General features: G+C 40.6%; 1 protein-coding gene across 13 annotated transcripts in view; it reads left to right on the top strand.

Moving 5' to 3' along the window:
• NCOR2 (nuclear receptor corepressor 2) overlaps positions 1-18,470 on the top strand; it is a 599,120-nt gene that overhangs the window by 222,072 nt on the left and 358,578 nt on the right. The window lies entirely within an intron of this gene.

The raw sequence follows: 18,470 nt of genomic DNA, 5'->3' as shown, positions 1-18,470 counted from the left end.
TATTGCCAGTTAAAATTCTGGCACAACAGTTGTGTGAAAAAGTATTTGCCCCCTTCTTGATATATATATTTCTTTTGCATATTTCTCACACTTAAATTAATTCAGATAATCTACAAATTTTAATATTACACAAAGATAACTCAAGTAAATCCAAGATGCAGTTTTTAAATTATTATTTAAGGGAAAAAAGCTGTTCAAACCTGCCCGGAAAATTAATTGTCCCCTCCAGTGCTTAATCATGAATGAACTGTGATTAACCACAATTCTTTGGAAAGCAGAGTTAAATTTCACTTGCCACACCCAGGCTTGATTACTGCCAGACCTGTTGAATCAAGAAATCACATAAATAGAACTGTCTGACCAAAGTGAAGCATACTAACAGATCACAAAAGCCACACATCATGCCACAATCTAAAAAAAATCAAGAACGGATTAGAAACAAAGTAGAGTACATCTATTGGTCTAGGAAGGGTTTCAAAGCCATTTCTAAGGCTTTGGAAATCAGTGAACCATGGGGAGAGCCATTATCCACAAATGGAATGGAACTTGGAACAGTGTTGAACCTTCCCAGGAGTGTCCGGCCTACAAAATATTCTCCCCAAGAGCATGACGATGACTCATCCAGGAGATCTTAAAAATACCCAGAACAACTAAAGAACTGCAGGCCTCACTTGCCCCGGGTAAGATCGGTGTTCACGATTCAACAATAAGAAAGACTGGGCAAAAATGGCATCCATGGGAGAGTTCCAAGGCCCAAGCCACTGCTGACCAAAAAGAACACAAAGGCTCATCTCACATTTACCAAAAAACATCTGGATTATCCACAAGACTTTTAGGCAAATATTTTGTGACTGATGAGCCAAAAAATTCCTTTTTGGAAGGTGTGCATTCCTTTACATCTGCATAAAACAAATACAGCATTTCATAACAAGAACATCATACCAACAGTCAGACATGGTGGTGGTAGCGTGATGGTCTGGGGCTTGCTTTGCACCTTCAGGACCTGGATGATTTACCATAATTAATGGAACCATGAATTCTGAGCTCTACCAAAAGATCTAAAGGAGAATGTCTGGCCATAAGTTTGTGACCTCAAGTGCACTTGGGTTATGCAGCAGGACAATGATCCGAAACACAACAGCAAGTCCACCTCCAAATGGTTCAAACAAAGCAAAATTTAGGTTTTGGAGCGGCCTAGTCAAAGCCCGGACTTAAATCCAAGTGAGATGCTGTATCATGACCTTATCAGGCCATTCATGCTGGAAAACCCTCCAATTTGGCTGAATTAAAACAATTCTGCAAAGAACAGTGGTCCGAAAATGCGTCACAGCAATGTGAAAGACTCATTTTCAGTTTTAGCAAATGCTTGATTGCAGTTGTTGACGCTAGGGTGGCACAACCAGTTATTAGCTTTAGGGGGCAATTACTATTTCACATAAAGCCAGGCAGGTTTTTTGCCTCAATAAATGAAACTATAGTTTAAAAACTGTATTTTGGATTTACCTCAGGTTATCTTTGTGTAAAAATAAAAAAATGTGTTTAATGATCGGAGTCCCTTTTCCCCACAGATATTACCTCTTGACCTACCCTCTTAGAGTGTAAGCTCCTAAAGGAGCAAGGCCCTCTGATTCCTACTATATTAAAGTGTATTGTTTTTGTACTGTCTACTCTCACGCTGTAAAGTGCTGCGTAAATTGTTGGCACTATATAAATCCTGTATAATAATAATAATAATAATTAAAATGTGACCAAATATGCAAAAAATTAAATAAAAATCAGAAGGGGGGCAAATACCTTTTCACACAGCTGTATGTTACAAGCATTCTCTAAATTGCCCCATTCGCTTAGTAGCAAACCCAGGCTAGTCCTGGGGCAGTGGATTTCAGTGGAGTTCTCTTGATGACCTAGAAGGTGCTCATGAAAATGCCTGCCTGCTGGACTGGGGAGAAGTCCTGCATATTCTTGGTGCAGGGAACTTGTTTTTTGGAGGATATTTGGCTTCTGATGACTTGGGTTCCTGGAGGTTTCAGCTCTTAAGAAGGGGGTACGCCCCCCAAAATGCATTATATATTGGAGATCACTATGGTTTCTTTTTTGTGGTGGATACTCAGAGTATTTATCTGTTTATACACTTTACTAACTTCTGGAGTGCATAAGGAGAGTGAAGTAGTAGAATTGCCTTTCCCATTGCACAGGGTGGATTCTTCTTATCTCGTCGATCCGGGTGGACGTCCATATGACGTCCTCTCAGATCGCACCTCGCGCAGGGCCACACTGAGCACGATCTGTCACTGACTCTGTCCATCGGACACAGCTTCCGGTACCAAGTGATCATTGTGACTAGGGCTGAAACAACTAATCGATTTAATCCGACAAACTAATCGATTATGAAATTAATCGATTACAATTTTCATAATCGATTATCGGCCAGTAACATAATGGGGTTAAAAAAACTAAAATTAGCCCTTTATAGTACAAAAAAGCAAATCGCTACTGTAAACATTACTTTCACTGTCCCACATTAAAAAAAAAAAAATGAACCCCTTACAGTAGCGATTATTTGCTCATTTTGTACTTATTTTTGTTTTTTTTAACCCCCATTATGCTACTAAACATCTCAGGCCTGGGGTCACACCTCTGTTTTTTGGTGCTTTTTTCAGAAACGCACATACAGTTCATTTTCATGTTTTCCTATGGGACACGTTCACATCCATGATTTTTTTTCAGCTGCTGCGTATTTGGAAAGGGCAAAAACTTTTTTTAATGAAAAAACGGTGCCATTTTGTTTTTTTTGGTTCAATATACTTCAATGGAGAAGCTGCAGAAAAGCATGTAATGTGTTTTTGCGGCAATTTGTGTTTTGTAATCTGCCCAACAACAAATTGGCCCAAAAAAATGTAAACTTTTTTTTTTAAGGCTATTATCCGATTATTCGATTAATCGAAACAATAATCGGCCAACTAATCGATTATGAAAATAATCGTTAGTTGCAGCCCTAATTGTGACCATCGCAGCAGATCACATGACAGTTGTAAACAATAAATGGCTTAATTTCATGCCATCTATTTTGCAAAATTGTTTTACTAGCTTGTGATTGGTCACATGTGATCGCATGGTACAGACAGGGCCAATCACAGCCCATCTGTACCATGTGATTAGCTGTGGCCAATTACAGGTAAATCAACAACAAAACAAACTGACTCAATTTCATCAGTAAAATGCTTGCTTATAGCAATGAAATGCATTGCTATAAGCAATCATAATGTAAAAAATAAATAAAAGTACTGATCACTTCCCCAGAGTAGTACAATGTTATTATGGTAACATTACATTGCTCTGGTCAGTGTGTTAATAAAAAATCGTTAAAATTACTTTTTTTTCATACTGTCACCAGTCAGTGTCTCTGATCATAACCACACCAGTTTTATGATGCACTAGTGACAGTATGTAAAAAAAAAAAAATTAAAAACTAATTGTGAATTTTATTTATTTCTTCAAAAAATTACAACTTCAAACAAAAATCTTGCTATGCCTTACTAAATATCTTGGACTGTCTTCTTCCCAAAAAGGGGTCATTCGGGGGATATCTGTAGGTTAGTTGGTTCAGACAAGATAAACGGCACAGTTTAAGGGAGTGGCCATATAAGATTACCAAACTAACTACAGTACCTGCAAAAATCATGCTGGATGTCAATTTTGAGAGCGAGAGTAGGAGTTAAAATTCGGCAAAGTGTTGTGCTTAGGAAAGCCACCCCTTTTAAGTTTAACTTTTAATTTTAAACTTTAAATGGAAATGGTCACTTTAAATGTGATTATTCTAGTTAATTCTACCCAGTAATACCCACTGATTTTCTTCCTGTGTTATCCATAATACAAACAGGGTTTTTGTGGTTTACGTTTCAAAGTAGCTTATGAAATAAAATTCAGCTATTTTACTTAAAACATAAATTGCTTTCAATTTTCAGAATGTAGCCTCACTGTGGAATTAGATCTGCAAGTTATTAATAAATGCTCATTATATTCTCAGGTACAGAGTGTTCAGCTGAGCACTTATTTTGAAAGGTCTGAAATAGAATTTTAATCCTCCAGGAGCAGCTTGCACAAGAATAAAATCTGAATCCCGATGCTTGTATGGATCTAGGTCAAATTTATCTAGTGATTCAACAGCCTGAAGCAATTTCACCGCTAAACAAGTAACAAATGCTGAATTCCCTCCCTGTGGATTTACAGCTGCCCCACTACTGTATTAGACTCAAATGTATTAGTTTTCCTAGAAATACAAGTCTGGGATAAGAAGCAGCCTCCTAGGACCCACAGAGGAAGGCAAATATACAAGAAGATGTATACATAAATGCACCAGAAGTCTACCAATAGTTTTTTTGTGCAGTGGGTAAGGTAATGAAATAAGCCTTCTATAATGTAGGCTTTGCATGGAGGCTTGGTGGTTCTAGAACAATGTACCCTTTTGTGATCACATTGGTGATCACTGGCAAGAGAAAATTCCCTGAGATTCTGGGTTCAGCAACCTCAAAATCAAGGCTGAAATATTCGTTTATGGGCACATAACCACTTTTGTAAAGCAGAGCGGATTGAGGGAAGGTGCGAGAGTTGACATCTTTAGCTTACATTTTCAACAGGATTTTTGAATGTCAGGGAGACCTCTACCTAAATCTGAGTTATTGGTTTTGATATTTCACAATGTTGCTAATAAATGAATAATTTAAATACATATTTTTGGTTACTAGAAACACACTACTAAGCACTAGTGGCAAGGGATCAAATCACTAAACTTTATGGCATGCAATAAGAGTATCATATTACTAATTTTCATAAACTCTCACATGTGGTAAAAAAAGCCCAGTTCATAAAAAAACGGTTATGCAGTGTTTACCGCAAAATGAAAAATGTGCCGGTAAATATCGCATAAAAAGCTCACAAATGGACTGGAGAGTAAAAAAGCATGTCATATTTACCACCAGGGTTTAGCTGGTGGCATCACATGTGGTATTTGCCAAAAAACAGCATGGGGATCAGGGGGGACCCCACACTGTTTTTTGACAAATACAGTAGGTGACCGCGATATTGTGTCAATCTCGCTCCCTTTCTCGGCAAGATTGACCAACTACGAGCCCCGTTGCGGGAGCCAGCGCCAAGCCGGCTCGCCGCGATGGGAAAAAAACGCGATAGAAGGCGACGGGGATCCGACTTGTATTCCCGCCAATTCTAGCTGCGACGTTTGGTATGAATCATGAAGGGGAACTCCACGCCAAATTTTAAATAAAAAAACGGCATGGGTTCCCCCCCAGGGGCATACCAGGCCCTTAGGTCTGGTATGGATTGTAAGGAGAACCCCCCTACGCTAAAAAAACAGTGTGGGGGTTCCTCCGCAATCCATACCAGACCCGTATCCAAGCACGCCGCGGTCAGGAAAGGAGTGGGGACGCCCCCCCTCCTGAGCCGTACCAGGCCGCATGCCCTCAACATGGGGGGGTTGGGTGCTCTAGGGCAGGGGGGCACCCTGCGGCCCCCCCACCCCAAAGTACCCTGTCCCCATGTTGATAAGGACAGGGTCTCTTTCCGACAACCCTGGCCGTTGGTTGTTGGGGTCTGCGGGCGGGGGGCTTATTGGAACCTGGAAGCCCCCTTTAATAAGGGGGCCACCAGATACTGGCCCCCCACCCTAGGTGAATGAATATGGGGTACATCGTACCCCTACCCATTCACCTGGAGGCAAAGTGTCAATTAAATAAACACACAACACAGGGTTTTAAAATAATTTATTAGTCAGCTCCGGGGGTCTTCTCCGCTCTCCAGGGGGTCTTCTCCACTCTCCGGGGGGTCTTCTTCCATCTTCACCGCTCTCCGCTGTTGTCTCAGTGCTCCCCGGTTCTTCTCCCGCTCGCTCTCCGGTGCCTTCATCGGGGCTGGCCGCTGCTATCTTCTTTTTAGCTCTCTTACTAGCGGCGGCGCAGCCCGCTCTTCTTTGCTGTCTTCTGCCTTCTTTTCTTCTTATGTTGACGTGACGCTTCCTCCCGCTGTAATGCCGGGTGCCCGGCTCGCACCGATTTATATAGGCCTCTTATGACGTCACAGTCCCACAGTCGGGGACCCACAGAGCACTTCCAACCTTGTGCCCTGCGTAAGAAGCCAAGTTAATAGAGACAAGGTATGTATGGAGGGATTTGAGTGGCCTGAACAGAGCCATGACCTTGACCCCACTGAAAAACTTTGGGATAAACTGGGACATCGATTGCAAACCAGATCTTCTCGTCCAATACCAGTAACTAACCTCACAAAAACTCTTTGGACTAAATGGGCACCAAATGGATATGCTCCATAAACTTGTGAAAACCGTTCCCCGTAGAGTAGAAGCTTTTATGGCTACAAAAGGTTAGGCCATATTAATGTACATGATTTTGGAATCGGATGTCCTATAGGTGTGATGGTTAGGTGTCCACAAACATTTGGCCAAACTTTCCGGTCACGGCGCCCTTAAAAAGTATTTTTAGTGTAAGGTATCTCAGTCTAAAACCTCATACACACGATCTACTTTTCCATGGATAAAGCGTAGGACTTTTATTCGAAGGGCGTTGGCCATGAACTTGTCTTGCATACAAACTGCAAATAATTGTTGGCCAACAAACACGAAACAGCATGTTTTTTTCATCTCTTTAGCGCCACCCTTTGGGCAACTTCTGCTAATATTGTGTTATGGTTAGCATTGCTTCCAAGCATGCCTGTTTGTACTTTGGATTTTTTTCCGATACACGATACGATTGGATACACACATTTGTTGTCGGAAAATTTTAAAGCATGTTATCCAACATTTGTTGTTGGAAAATCCAACAATTGTCCGAGCATACAAACGGTCGGATTTTCCGACAAAATCCTGCCATCACATAATTCACATTGGAAAATCTGATTGTGTGTATGAGGCTTAAGGCTTGGTTCACATTACTACATGTTGAGGATTGCATGCAAAATCACGCACGTTCCTGACACGCAGACACACACGCTGCTCTTTAGTAGACGGGCAGGGGTGCCATTTAATTCTGTGTGTTTTCGATGTGACACCATTTTAAAGAAACGGTGTCCGGAACTTCTTTTGCTGCATTATTGCAGGTAATGAAATTAATGGGCTGCCCTACATGCAGCATGCAGCTGTACAGATGTGAACTAAGGGCTCCTTTACACATGGGGTTGGAGGATAGTAAAACTACATGGTTGACCTGTTTTTACCACCTCCCAAATGCTCCCTCTTTAGCTGCAGAGGCAACAGCCAGGGTCGTACACATGCTGTTGCCATAGCAGGATGTATAACCCCAGGTAAATGGGTCACGCTGCAACTGCCCCGCAATTGTGTGCATTGCATGCGGTTGTGGCATGGAGATGCTGCATTTAGGGGGTTAAAACAGGCAGTGATGAGGCGACTTACTTTTCAGAGGAGCAGCAGTCCTTGCTACTAGTATGAACGAGCCTTAAAAAAAAAACAGTTCTCGGGGTCAAGAATAAAAGTAATAAACCTATACGCACGCACCCACGCATATAAATATACTTGCATGTATATATATATATATATATATATATATATATATATATATACGCACGCACACACACACTGTACATACATATATACACAGCCTTTTAAAAAAACTGCAGTACTGCACCTGCATCCACGGCTCTGCACACCACTATCCTGATCAAACTCCCACTGTGCCGATGTACATACGTACAGTATGGCAGAGTAGTGGGAGCTTGATCTGGTCCAAAAGCTTTTTCTCATTCAGGTGCCCTGGTTGAGAAAGGCTGACATAAGGGGGTTATTTACGAAAAGGCAACTCCACTTTGCACTACAAGTATAAAGTGCACTTGAAATTGCAATGCATGTGCACTTGGAAGTGCAGTCGCTGTAGATCTGAGGGGTAGATCTGAAATGAGGGGAAGCTCTTTTTTTTTTATCATCCAATCATGTGCAAGCTAAAATGCTGTTTTTTATCTTCCTTGGATGTCCCCCTCGGATCTACAGCGACTGCCCTTTCAGTGCATTTTGCACTTCTAGGGGCAGATCCACAGACCGAGTACTACGCCGGCGTACTTTCAAATTACCCGCGTCGTATCTTTAGTTTGAATCCTCAAACCAAGATACGACGGCATCTGGGTTAGATCCGACAGGTATACGTCCTCGTACGCCTTTCGGATCTAAGATGCAATACTTTGGCGACCGCTGGGTGGCGTTCACGTCGTTTTCCGCGTTGGGTATGCAAATTGGCTATTTCCGACGATCCACAAACATACGCGCGGCTGTCGCATTCTCTTACGTTGTCTCTAGTCGGCTTTTTCCGGCGTATAGTTAAAGCTGCTTTTTTTGCGGCATGTAGTTAGATTTGCCATGTTAAGTATGGCCGTCGTTCCCGCGGCGAAATTTGAATTTTTTCTTTTTTTTCCGTAAGTCGTCCGTGAATTAGAATGGACGTAAGTCACGTCTAAGTTTAAAAAATGACGTCCTTGCGAAGTCATTTCACGCAAGGCACGGCGGGAAATTTTAGAAACAGGAGCATGCGCAGTTCTTTCGGCGCGGGGACGCGCTTCATTTAAATGAAACACGGCCCCTAGTCGCCGATTTGAATTACGCACCGTTACGCCGCAAGAGATAGACTACGCCGCCATAACTTTCGGCGCGCAATCTTTCAGGATTCGAACCAAAGCCGGGATCTGTGGATCTGCCCCGTAGTTTGCACTTGTAGTGCAACATGGATTTGCCTTTTGTAAATAACCCCCAATGTGTATTTCTCTGAGTACAGGTTTCCTTTAACAAGTTCTTTGTGTTTGCAGGACTTGGACCATATATTTATGTACATTATAAATAGAGATGTACCATTATGTATACATAATATACTGTAGGGTACTTTATTAGCTGTTAAAATATTGATAATTCTATTCCAAAAAAAAAGCTTTTAGTATTGCACTTTATATAGGTGTATTTTGATATGATAAGTGCACTTGAAATTACAGTCGCTGTAGATCCGAGGGGGACATGCAAGGAAAATAAAAAACAGCATTTTAGCTTGCTCATGATTGGATGCTAAAATCAGCAGAGCTTCCCCTCATTTCAGATCCACCCCTCAGATTTACAGCGACTGCATTTCCAAGTGCAATTTCAAGTGTAGTTAGCACTTGTAGTGCAAAGTGGATTTGCCTTTCGTAAATTATTATCTGACTTTCACTACTAGTTATGATGTAGACAATGGGGCAGATCCACGTAGCGCAGCGCATATTCCCGCCGGGCGTAGCGTATCTAAGATACACTACGCCGCCGTAACTTTTTTTTTCAAATTCACAAAGAATTTGCGCCGTAAGTTATGGCGGCGTAGTGTATCTTTGGCGGCGTAAGGGCGCGCAATTCGAAACGATGTGATGGGGGCGTGTTTTATGCAAATACGTTGTGACCCAACGTAAACAACATTTTTTTTGACCGCCGCATGCGCCGTCCGTGGGGGTATCCCAGTGCGCATGCTCGAAATTAAACCGGAACAAGCCAATGTTTACGATGGTGACGTCATTCTACGCAAATCCCTAATCGCGAACGACTTGGGCAAACGACGTGGGAACGCCGGCCATACTTAACATTGAGTACGCAACCATATAGCAGCTTTAACTATACGCCGGAAAAAGCCGAAAGGCAAACGACGTAAAAAAATGCGCCGGCCGGACGTACGTTCGTGGATCGTCGTAACTAGCTAATGTGCATACTCAACGCGGAATTCGACGGAAACGCCACCTAGCGGCCGGCGGAAAAATGCACCTAAGATCCGACGGCGTACTAAGACGATCCCAGATGCAGTCGTAGCGGGATACGACGCGGGAACTTTAAAATTACGTGGCGTATCAATTGATATGCCGGCGTAATTCTTTTGTGGATCTGCCCCAATATTTCCCTACATCCTTGGTGGTCTGTGTAATATAGTCTTTTTTTTTTTAATCCTGCACAGATCTTTTTCTTCCTAAAGGATGCTTAAGTCGCAGACTTTTAACAGCTCCCTGCCACCAGCCTGCATAATGGGAATTTAAGTACTGTAGTTAAGCTTTCTTTGGGTAAATTTAACTGCAGCAAGAAAAAGCGAGTAATGTTATTTCCAGATCATATCATAGCGCTCAGCTGCCTATCGACTCCGAGGGATAATTGCATTTTCCATCCAAATTTAAATGTTGTCCCATATGGAGGTCCTATAACACAGCCTCGCTGTGCGCTGTAATTATTATACTCTGCCGTGCTTGTGTAGAGAGTAGGTAAAAAATGAATATAATTAGAATGCATTGCTGCAGAAAAAATGTGTTCATTAATAGGGCACATAATGTCTGCAAAATAAAAAAGGATTGCAAGGGTAAAGTCATTCCCACAATCTTTATGCAACCTGTTTGAAATGTTATTAATATTGGCACTTGTTAGATGAAATAGCACTGGCTCTTGGCAAAAAAAACAAAATATTCATAGGGAACGCAGAACAATGCCACCAAATAAGACAAATTGAGGAACAGGAAATTAAATGAACAGTAAATTAAGTTACAGGAAATGAGCTTGTTTGAATTCCTCTACTGAGCAGCATTATCGCTATTTTTATTCTGTAAGAATGGAATTTGCCAGTGTTGACATACTCCTGAAAATATTAGTTGACTGGCTGTTGTATTTTTATCCACTGACTTTCTAAATAATTAACATGGAATGAGTATGCAGATTTTATTTATTACAGGTATTTATATCGTGCCATCAATTTTACATAGCACAGGAATCCGTATCTGCTTAATGTTCCTTGTCAGGGACTTATTTCATGGATGTAAGGCAGTCAGCATTAAGCCGCGTACACACGATCAGTCCATCCGATGAGAACGGTTAGGAAGCTGACTGATGGTCCGTTGCGCCCACACACCATCGGTTAAATAACCGATCGTGTCAGAACGCGGTGACGTAAAACACAACGACGTGCTGAAAAAAAATGAAGTTCAATGCTTCCAAGCATGCGTCGACTTGATTCTGAGCATGCGTGGATTTTTAACCGATGGTTGTGCCTACTAACGATCGGTTTTGACCTATCGGTTAGGAATTCATTAGTTAAAATTTAAAGCAAGTTGTCTTTTTTTTAACTGATGGTTAAATAACCTATGGGGCCCACGCACGATCGGTTTTGACCGATGAAAACGGTCCATCAGACCATTGTCCTCTGTTTAACCTATTGTGTGTACAAGCCTTACCGCCAGGCAACAAGCCTTTTCAAGAGAAGGGTTCAGAAGTGTTAGACTTTATATTATTCTCATGATGGGTTTCATTCAAATGTAATGTGTCTTAGTTTTGTACTTATGTTTTTCTCTATTTATTATGGTTGGAGATATAAACAAAATTAAGTTTCCTTTCTTTAATAAAATTTTGAGGTATTGAATAATGCAGTTTGGCATTCTCTTTATAAGCTATCTGCAAAAGGTTTAGGCTCGTATTCATGTGTTTGTAGCTTTGTTTGCTTCTTAGATGTAAATCACTACTGGTTTACAGTATTCAATAGCTCAAACTAAAAGGGGAAAGCGTTTTAGGGATTCAGTCAGACCATCTAAGTTGCCAGCAGGCAACGTTTCTTGTGCCTTCTCTGCCTAACCCATAGTGCTCAGTGAATCCCTTGCTTTTGTATTGTGTGTGTGTGTATATGTGTGTGTGTGTGTGTATGTGTGTGTGTGTGTGTGTATATATATATATATATATATATATGTGTGTGTGTATATGTATGTATATGTATATATATATATTACTATTATTTTTTTCTTCCAACAGATAAGGTGCCATTTATTCATAGGATTTCAAAGGTGAAAAATCAGTGATGAGGTTTATTTAGAAAAGGCACACGATTGTCTTCCTTAGGAATTGTCTTATCACTAAGGCTGCATTCACACCTGAGCGTAGCGTTTTGCAGCGTTTTTTTACCGCGACTTGCTGTGACAAAACGCAGCGTTTTTTACCGCGATTTGCCTCGACAAAACACAGCGTTTTTTACCACGATTTTGTACAAGTCTAGGGTCACCAATGTAAAACGCCCAAATATGCTCAATTCGAGCGACAAAAAAGGGTCCAGAACTTTTTTGGGCTTTAGGCGTTCGGCGTCAGGCGTTTTGTAGTGGAGATGTGAACCATGTATTTTTTCTCCTCTAGCGTTTTGGGCGACAAAACACTCAGGTGTGAATGCAGCTTAAGTGTAAACATTTAAAGCCCCAGGAGTGCCGTCTTCTCTTTTGGATTATATGTACTTCATGCTTTACTGAGCACTTGGGCCCATTTTTCTCTCATATGTGTGCAGTAGCAACAACTAAATATACAGTAAGAAAAAAATATATATATATATTATATGTGTGTGTATATGTGTATATATATATATATATATATATATATATATATATATATATATATATATATATATATATATATATATATATATATATATATATATAATTATATACACACAGCATATGTGTTTATATTTTACTTTAGTTTACTTTAGTTACTTGTTTTTACATTTTTTTTTTAAACTGTTATGATCTTATTACATGTTCAGCTAGGTATATTTAAAAAACTGAAAAAAATTCAAATTACATTTCCTTAAACCATGGGGGTGTTCTGTACAGAAACCCCCCAAAAATCTATTTCTGTGCTTGTCTTGCGTTTTTTTTTGGTTTTTTTTTAAAGCATGGACAGAGCTTGCAATCAGAATATATATAAAAGTGCTGGTAGTTTACAATAATACAATTCGTGCAATGTATATAGTTCACCCAGGGGGAATTATTTCACAACAAATCTTTACATTTTGGCTTTCCAACTCCCATTTGTGATCCTCATAATCTTAAGCCCCGTACACAAGATCGTAATTTACGTCGGGATAAAATTTGTTCAAGCTGTGACGTACAACACTATGACGGGCCGAGAAAAATTAAGTTTTTAATGCTTCCGAGCATGCGTCGACTTGATTCTGAGCATGCATGTTTTTTTTCCCTGTCGGAGTTCCATACAGACGAATGGAATTTCTGAAATTTTTTAAGTCTGTCAGAATTTCCAATGGCAGTCCAAGACGTACGTTTGCTTAAAGTGATACTAAACACACACTGTTTTATTTACATTATCCCTTCTCTTTCTGTATATGGATGATAGCACTGTAATTATTTTAATAGAAAAAAAAAAAAAAAAACACTTCAATATACAGCTGTCACATGACCCAGCTCTTTCTCAGCCTGTGTGCAAGGAAACAGAGGCAGGAGGAGTTTATAGTCCTTTGCTGCTGGTCACGTGTTAAAAAAAAACTGCCTTTTGGGATACAGAGTAAAAATAAATATCAATAAACTGTTTGAAATTTTCATATTATTAGCCCCGAGCCCGAGTGGGGACCCATCTGACTTGAATCGCCGCCGAGTGACATAGCAGGTCCCGCCTTCTGGAGCCTGCAGTGCCTATGATGGATGTCCCATTGGTCCAATGCCGGTACCACCGGATGTGTGACATCCATCATAGGCGCTGCAGGCTCCAGAAGGCTGGAATTACAATGCAACACGTCACTGAGATCCCCACTCGGCGCTCGGGCGGGTGGCTCTTCTCTCCTGCCTCTGCCTGCCTGCTGTCTACAGGGGTGGGCGCATCGCACACTACGGCTGAGCTGCAGGAGGATGCCATGGTCACCTGAAGTCTGACGTGTAATGTTTTTTTATGATGCGGGTTTAGTGATGCTTTAACTTGTCGGGGCACAATTTTTCGGAATTGGGAAATGAAAGCAAGGTGCCACCAGACAGTGGCAGAACAAACATCAGAGTGCCCTAGTGTAGGGGTGACAATAGACCCCCCTTTACCAGTAATAAGCAAGTAGTCATTTCACAGAAAGAGGCTTGTATTCTTCAAGTCCCGGTGCAGGTGCACTGCCAGTAGCCCCGTAGATGGTCCATCTGGGGCATTATAAAATGCACTGTTCCTGGAGGGCAAAGTGGGTCTACATTGCCACTTTCCTGGGCCAGGCTTTACCCCATGCTCCACTTGCTCCCAGTCTTGCAGGTGCTCCCCTTTCTGCACTCTGCATGTATGGTCAAACTAATAAAGAAGGTCTGTGCAGTTGTTCATAGCTTATAAAAACAAATGGTTAGGAAGTGTAATTACTGAGCAGGCATTGACTGAATAATCGGCCAGAAGAGCAAACAAACATTATTTCATTATTCCAAACCATGCTTGTTTTCCATTCCCCTGGAAGCCACAAGCTGCAGGTTAATAAGGAAATGTAACCCTTTGTTGCCAGGAACACATGTAAGGGTTTGGCAGGAACCACTATAAAACTTCATTCCCCAGTCCGGGAAAAGTGCTTAGTGTCCGATTTCAGCAGAGTGATTTAGCACTGTAATCCGAATATACTTCCAGCACGTTGAAATGAACTCTGACCTATGTTTAAAAAGTCCAGTGCGGATTTTAACATTTCCTGTCATGAGCCTTGTTTTCTTACTTAATCTGTTGCCTAAAGGGTTAAATATTCTCCCGACACCACTTCCTATTTTATCTCTGCAGTGTTACAACTTGGCTGGGTATAGCTATGATGTCATTGTCACTCTCATAGGCCCAGTCATACCAATGTCATTGTGAGTGTGCAGCTGGTGAGCAGCAACAAGTATAGAGGTGGGGGATGCCAAGCTATACAAGGCAGGTCTCTGAAGGCCAGAGTTGGGTTTCATTAGAGGGGGGAGTGCTCTCTGTTGGCTTCCTGCCACAGAGACTTAGGTTTCCCTCACATGGGATGCATTTTAATAGTCTGTTCTGGAAAAACAGAAGGATCCTCACCCTTTCATCGCCAGATCAACATGTTATACTGGTTCCAAGCGTACAACGGGGTCATTGTGCATTTTTCCTGCTGCTATCAAGTATATTGTCACAATAGGCTTTTTGTAATATCCATGGCTTTAACATTCCACTGTTTTGCCATGGAACAGTTGAATGTGGTTACAAGTTTGTAGTTTAGATGACATTAGTTTGTTGTAAGCTTATTGCATCCTGCCATGTAGAATATGTTGCCATTTTCGAGTTCATTGAGATGAAAAGGGGAAAGTTCATAAGTGCAAACAGAAATTGTTAATAAGCCCTGCTTAGTGTGAGCGTTGCAGCTGGACCAGGACCACCAGGGTGAGGCTTTTATTAGTGGCTGGGCTATGTCCAGCAGCCTTAGCCAACTGAAACGAGAGGGTGGACCTCTTCATAGTCTTCATTTCTTAACTGGCTCATTACCAAGTTTAGAGTTTTTATTCATGTATTATTAAAAAGCAACAATTCAAAGCTCAACCTGCAAAGCAAATCTGTGTTGCGGAAAATATGGAAGCTGTCATTCCTCATCGCCTTCTGTAAATGATAGTTGCTTGGTGTCCTCAGTGTCTTAGTGCTCATCTGTTGGCATTGATCACCCGAGTCAAGTATGCAGGAGTTCTGACTTTGCTGTGACTTCATTTGCTGCAAACATGTTCTGACTCAGTGACTTCTAAAGCAATGACATTGTTCGACCAGCATGACCGTTAGGGAATTAGCATTTCCAAGAAAGTTAGCAATGCCATCCTTCATTTGTCTATCCCCCTGGGTTTATAAACTGATCTTTTGTCAGATTTTCTTATTGCATAAATCTTCATTTTAGTGAGGAACCCCTTTCTACAGTAAAGTCAGATCCACCTGTCAGCATATGGTATACAAACCATTTAAATACACAAAATGGCTCCAAAAATCAATAACCCCCCCCCCCCCCCCCCCCGCCTGGAGTGATGTCATTACCAGTGCAGAAGGGTGAACTTCCATGACATCACTTCCTGTCCACAACATCTTGGATGAAGCCTGCCAACCCCTGGAGGAAGCCTTTGTCTAAATAGAGGAATTGTGGGGAGATCTGATACTCTGATGTAGGCCTCATGCACACTGGACATTATAAAAAATGCCAGAAGCTTTAGCTGTAGATTGCTATGTTAAAAACATGAGTTTTACAGCATGTTTGCACTTTTTTTAGGTGTTTGTGTTTTTTACAGTTTTTTTTAGCAAAACTATACTCCCACAAAAGCTTATGGCTCAAAAACTCCTCTTCAAACGCACTATGCATGGACACAGTATCGTGTGAAAGGACAGTGAGACTGCATTTACACTTGAGCGTTTTGAATCGCAGGCAAATTTGCCGATGCATGAGTTACAAATCGCGGCACTCACATTTGAGATGCCATGTCATCTGAATGACACCTAAAATCCCAGTGTGGTTGCCACGATTGCATCGCTATTTATCGCGTGGCTAACGCGGAAGACTCACGCCGTGATTTTAGATGTCATTCAAATGAATGGCATCTCATTTGTCATTCACAGATCGGCGCTTTGAAATCCACAATTCTGCCTGCGATTCAAAATGCTGAAGTGTGAATTCAGTCTAAATTAGTGTCGGAAAAGTGTCAAAACCTATGCAATTGTTCCAAGCCAGCAATATAGCATTGTAGCCAAAACATTAGCATGAAAGCAATGAAATGAATATTCCTAAACAGAGAGCCCAGCAATGGCAGCCTACTCGCAAAATTGTGTTCGAGTCCAGGAGCTTTTTATTTGCATTCTGCAAAGTAAAAAGAACACACACATTTATATGTGGCAATAACCGGTTCCTCATTGCTGTCTACATTTGGATTACTTTCTAGTCTGAATTCATCAGTCTAGTTAAAAAAAAAAATATATATATATATATATATATATATATATATATATATATATATATATATATATATATATATATATATATATATATATATATATATATATATATATATATATATATACACACATACACAGTATGTCACAAAAGTGAGTACACCCCTCACATTTTCAAATTTTTGTAAATATTTTATTATATCTTTTAAAAAAGCTAAAAAAAAAGCTAAAAAAGTGTTTGACAACACTGAAGAAATGTAAAGTAGTGAGTGTACAGCTTGTATAACAATGTAAATTTGCTGTCCCCTCAAAATTTGAGTATGCCCCACAGATGCTCAATAGAGTTTAGGTCTGGAGACATGCTTGACCAGTCCATCACCTTTATCCTCAGTTTCTTTAGCAAGGCAGTGGTGGTCTTGGAGGTGTGTTTGGGGTCATTATCATGTTGGAATACTGCCTTGCAGCCCAGTCTCCGAAGGGAGAGGGTCATGCTCTGCTTCAGTATGTCACAGTACATGTTGGCATTCATGGTTCCCTCAATGAACTGTAGCTCCCCAGTGCCGGCAGCACTCATGCAGCCCCAGACCATGGCACTCCCACCACCATGCATGACTGTAGGCAAGACACACTTGTCTTTGTACTCCTTACCTTGTTGCCGCCACACACACTTCACACCATCTGAACCAAATAAGTTTATCTTGGTCTCATCAGACCACAGGACATGGTTCCAGTACTCCATGTGCTTAGTCTGCTTGTCTTCAGCAAACTGTTTGCGGGCTTCTTAGTGCATCTTTAGACCGTTCTCATCGGATGGACCGACCGTGTGTATGTGGCCTAATTGTATACCAAATATACAGATTTTGATTGGTGATCTGTTTGTCAGCAGTGTTAATTTTGACACCGATTTCGTTTTTTAGACATAGTCTTTTGACAAAAATGCCCTTTTAGTTTAAGTCATATTTTAGTAATCTGAATGGTTATAGGTTTAGTCATATATTAATGGACTAAAAATATAGCTTTTTTACAGGCTCTGTTGCCTGTAATGTCATTGCACATATTACTTGGATATAGTACCAACAATAAATATTAAGGAAAAAATAAATAGGAAGAAAAGCCTTTTTAAATTTTTTTTTTCTTTCAGCAGATTAGTAGATGCCCCCTACTTATTTTTATGTGGTAGTGCAGTGTTAATTTTGACGTCAAATTTTGATTTGGTTTTAGTCATAGTCTTTTGACTAAATTGCCTTTTTAGTTTTAATAGTATTTTAATCTCTTGACTAAAATGCAGTTTTTAGTCGTATTTTAGTCATCAAAAGTTTTAGTTTTAGTCATATTTTAGTTGACTAAATTAGTGTTAATTTAGTAGATGAAAATATTTTAGCTTACAAAATTAACACGGTTTGTCAGGCAATTTAATCAGCTTCCATGCCGAGTAACTAAATGTTAGTTTCAAGATATTCCACAGTTATTTCTATGGACAACAGGAACTTTTAGCAGACTTTTCATACATTAGGCCTCTAATAAATGGTTCATAGTTTAAATTATTATAATACAGTGTAATGGGAGGGCCCGTGGAACCCAGAATCCTTTGAAAGTATGGGATACACTTGTTTCAGCTCCCCATGCACCTTTTATGTCTAAGTTACCCTGTGTCTATTAGGGGCACAGGGTGAGCAAGAAAATAATGGACATTAAGAATGTAATTGGATTACTTCAAATTGGACAGTAATATTCATTAACAATATCTCTCAAGAAA

Source organism: Rana temporaria, chromosome 1, assembly GCF_905171775.1.
Source record: "Rana temporaria chromosome 1, aRanTem1.1, whole genome shotgun sequence".
In the NCBI taxonomy this organism is placed as follows: domain Eukaryota; kingdom Metazoa; phylum Chordata; class Amphibia; order Anura; family Ranidae; genus Rana; species Rana temporaria.
This window is presented reverse-complemented; position numbering and strand designations above follow the sequence as displayed.